This window comes from Diceros bicornis, chromosome 5 (genome assembly GCF_020826845.1).
Source record: "Diceros bicornis minor isolate mBicDic1 chromosome 5, mDicBic1.mat.cur, whole genome shotgun sequence".
In the NCBI taxonomy this organism is placed as follows: Eukaryota; Metazoa; Chordata; class Mammalia; order Perissodactyla; family Rhinocerotidae; genus Diceros; species Diceros bicornis.
The window spans coordinates 35794252-35798620 of NC_080744.1; the positions used below are offsets into that span (position 1 = coordinate 35794252).

Here is a 4369-nt window from a genome sequence, read left to right on the forward strand (position 1 = left end):
TTTTCCTTCTACATTCAGAGTGAATAATTAGCATATTTTTTCTGCTTAGAATAATAATCAGAGCCTTAGATCCAGAAATTGGCTAATGAGGTAAAATTCCAGTTGTTGACATTAATACACGTGACACATTTTTTCAGTTGTTAAAGTAAACCTTGTGCTACCACTTCATTTACCCTTTTCAAAGTGCCCTTACGAGTCAGGAGTTATGGTGTCCTTCGCATAAAATTGTTGAGAAAAAAGACCCCAATAGATGTTTTATACCATTATTTCAGTGCTCCTTATACAGTAGATACCAGATCAATATTGCTGACAAATTTCAAAAGGGTACCTTTTGGTATCTTCCATTTTCATTAAATGATTATCAGTATTCAAAGTAGAAATAAACTATGAAGCTGCTATATGTTATTTTGGACAGTTCCTACAAAAAAGTGGATTATTTTACAATACAAAATTAGATCCAAACAGTTGAAGAGCATCACAATGCTCTTAATTTTATTTAAAAAACATTTAACTGTAATGAAAAAGTCATCCAATAGTTCCCTGGAGCAGAGGCAGATGTTATGTGAAGATAATAAAAATTAAGTTTCAGGGTCCATCAATTAAATGGCTCCATCCAAGGCAAATGTTGTATTCTTCATAATTTTATCTTCATAATTTTGTGTTCTTTTCCTTAAAAAGAGTCATCCACCCTTGTCATATATATTTTACGCCCCACACAACCTAGATCTGCCCCTGGTAAAAATCATAGTGCCACATAAACATCAGCTCTTGGATTCCTCAAAGAGAATTATTTTCTCCTTTGAAAATACTGCCCTTTTTCTTTTTTCTTTTTTTTTTGACGAAAATCATAGTGACTTTGAGAAGTTCTATCAATAATACTATTAACTATTCAAAGTACAAGACTTTAAGACTTTAAAGTTCCTACACCTACAAAATTCAAAGAACTTAACTTTACATGTCCCCTTCACTTATTACTTAATATGACCCTGTAAAATTATTATTATTATTATTATTTTTTGGTAAGGAAGATTAGCTCTGAGCTAACATTCCATGCCAATCCTCCTCGTTTTGCTGAGGGAGATTGGCCCTGGGCTAACATCTGTGCCCATCTTCCTCTACAGTATATGTGGGACGCCTGCCACAGCATGGCTTGACAAGCAGTGCCTTGGTATGCAGCCAGGATCCGAACCTGAGAACCCTGGGCCACCAAAGCGGAGCACGTGCACTTAACTGCTACATCACTGGGCTGGTCCCTGACCCTGTAAAATTATTAAGCATTCACAAATTAAACTCAGTGATCAAAAGAGTAACTTGATATTATGAAATGTGATGTACAGGCATACCTCAGAGATACTGCAGATTCAGTTCCAGACCACCACAATAAAGCTAATAACGCAATAAAGTGAGTCACACAAATGTTTTCGTTTCCCAGTGCATATAAAAATTATGTTTACACTATACTATGGTCTATTAAGTGTGCAATAGCATTATGTCTAAAGAAACAATGTACATATCTTAATTTAAAAATACTTTATTGCTAAAAAATGCTAACCATCATCTGAGCCTTCAGCGAGTTGTAATCTTTTTGCGGGTGGGGCTCTTGCCTCGATGTTAATGGCTGCTGACTGATCAGGGTAGTGGCTGCTGAAGGCTGGGGTGGTTGTGGCAATTTCTTAAAATAACACAACAGTGAAGTTTGCTGCATCAACTGACTTACTTTCATGAATGATTTCTCTGTAGCATGCGATGCTGTTTGATAGCATTTTATCCACAGCAGAACTTTTTTCAAAATCAGAGTCAATCCTCTCAAACCCTGCCACTGTTTTATCAACTAAGCTTATGTGATATTCTAAGTCCTTTGTTGTCAGTTCAACAACATTCAAAACATCTTCACCAGGAGTAGATTCCACCTCAAGAAACCCCTTTCTTTGCTCATCCATAAGAAGCAACGCCTCAGCTATTAAAGTTTTATCATGAGGTTGCAGCAGTTCAGTCACATCTTCAGGCTCCACTTCTAATTCTAGTTCTCTTGCTATTTCCACCACATCTGCAGTTACTTCCTCCATTGAAGTCTTGAACACTTCAAAGTCATCCATGATGGTTGGAATCAACATTTTCTAAGTTCCTGTTAATGTTGATATTTTGACCTCTTCTCATGAATCATGAATGTTCCTAATGGCATCTAGGACAGTGAATCCTTTCCAGAAAGTTTTCAAATTACTTTGCCCATATCCATCAGCAAAATCACTATCTATGATAGTGATAGCCTCACAAAATATATTTCTTAAATAATAAGACTGAAAGTCCAAATTACTCCTTGATTTATGGGCTGCAGAATGCATGTTGTGTTAGCAGGTATGAAAACAACATTAATCTCATTGTACATCTCCGTTAGAGTTCTTGGGTGACCAGGCACATTGTCAATGAGCAGTAATATTTTGAAAGAAATCTTTTTTTCTGAACAGTAGATCTCAACAGTGGGCTTCAAGTATCCAGTAAACCATGTTGTAAACAGATGCACTGTCATTCAGGTTTTGTTGTTCCATTTATAGAACACAGGCAGTGTAGCTTTAGCATAATAAAGGGCCCTAGGATTTTCAAAATGGTAAATGGTCATTGGCTTTAACTTAAAGTCACCAGCTGCATTAGCCCCCAATAAAAGAGTCAGCCTGTCTCGAAGCTTTGAGGGCAGGCATTGACTTCTCCTCGCTAGCTTTGAAAGTCCTAGTTGGTATCTTTTTCCAATATAAGGCTGTTTCATCTACATTGAAAATCTGCTGTTTAGTGGAGGCACCTTCATTCATTATCTTAGCTAGATCTTCTGAGTAACCTGCCGCAGCTTCTACATCAATACGTGCTGTTTCGCCTTGCACTTTTATGTTATGGGGATGGCTTCTGTCCTTAAACTTCATGAATCAGCCCTGCTAGCTTCAAGCTTTTCTTCTGCAGCTTCCTCACCTCTCTCAGCCTTCATGGAATTGAAGAGAGTTAGAGCCTTCCTCTGGGTTAGGCTTTGGCTTAAGAGCTTTGTGGCTGGTTTAATCTTCTACCTAGACCACTAAAACTTTCTCCATATCAGCGATAAGTCTGTTTTGCTTTCTTACCATTCACGTGTTCACTGGAGTGACACTTTCAAGTTCCTTCAAGAACTTTTCCTTTGCATTCACAACTTGGCTAACTGTTTGGCACAACAGGTCTAGCTTTTGGCCTATCTCTGCTTTCAACATGCCTTCCTCACTAAGCTGAATCATTTCTAGCTTTCGATTTAAAGTGAGAGACTCTTAAAGTATGACTCTTGGGGCCGGACCTGTGGCTTAGCGGTTGGGTGTGCGCGCTCCACTGCTGGAGGCCCAGGTTCAGATCCCAGGTGCGCACCGACGCACCGCTTGTCCAGCCATGCTGAGGCCGCGTCCCACATACAGCAACTAGCAGGATGTGCAACTGTGACATACAACTATCTACTGGGGCTTTGGGGAAAAAAAAAGGAGGAGGATTGGCAATAGATGTTACCTCAGAGCCGGTCTTCCTCAGCGGAAAAAAAAAAAAAAGAGGAGGATTGGTGATAGATGTTAGCTCAGGGCTGGTCTACCTCAGCAAAAAAAGAGGAGGATTAGTATGGATGTTAGCTCAGGGCTGATCTTCCTCACACACACACAAAAAAAGTATGACTCTTCCTTTCACTTGAACACTTAGAGGCCACTGTAGGGTTATTAATTGGCCTAATTTCAATACTCTTGTCTCTCAGGGAATAGGGAGTCCTGAAGAAAGTGAGAGAGACAAGGAAACGGCTGGTTGGTGGAGCAGTCAGAAAACACACAACATTTATTGATTAAGTTCACCATCTTATATTGGTATGATTCGTGATGCACCAAAACAATTACAGTAGTAACATCGAAGATCACCAATCACAGATCACTGTAACAAATATAATAATAATGAAAAAGTTTAAAATATTGCAAGAATTACCAAAATGTGATACAGAGACACGAAGTGAGCAAATGTTGTTGGAAAAATGGTGCCAATAGACTTGATCGACACAGGGTTGCCACAAACCTTAACTTTGTAAAAAAATATAATATTTGTGAGGTGCAATAAAGCGAAGCACAATAAGACGAGGTATGCCTGTATATTACATAGGAGATGTATACTGAAGACAAAGACTAAAAACAGAGAGTGCCATCGACAGAATAGAAAAAGGAACTAAACAATCACGGATCAGACTTTAGTTTCTTCTTTCAAGTAAATTTGTTTAGGCCAAAATGTTTTCAAGGTGCACTTAAGGAAATTGGAAATAATTTTATTATTGACTCTCAATTGATGTTAGTTCCAAGAGTCTTGGTTAATCAAGAAAATTATAATTTTTAAATGT

General features: G+C 38.2%; 1 pseudogene; it reads right to left on the reverse strand.

Annotated features, from left to right (window-relative positions):
* Positions 1–1562: 1562 nt before the first annotated feature.
* Positions 1563–3694, reverse strand: LOC131405394 (tigger transposable element-derived protein 1-like; annotated as a pseudogene).
* Positions 3695–4369: the final 675 nt, after the last annotated feature.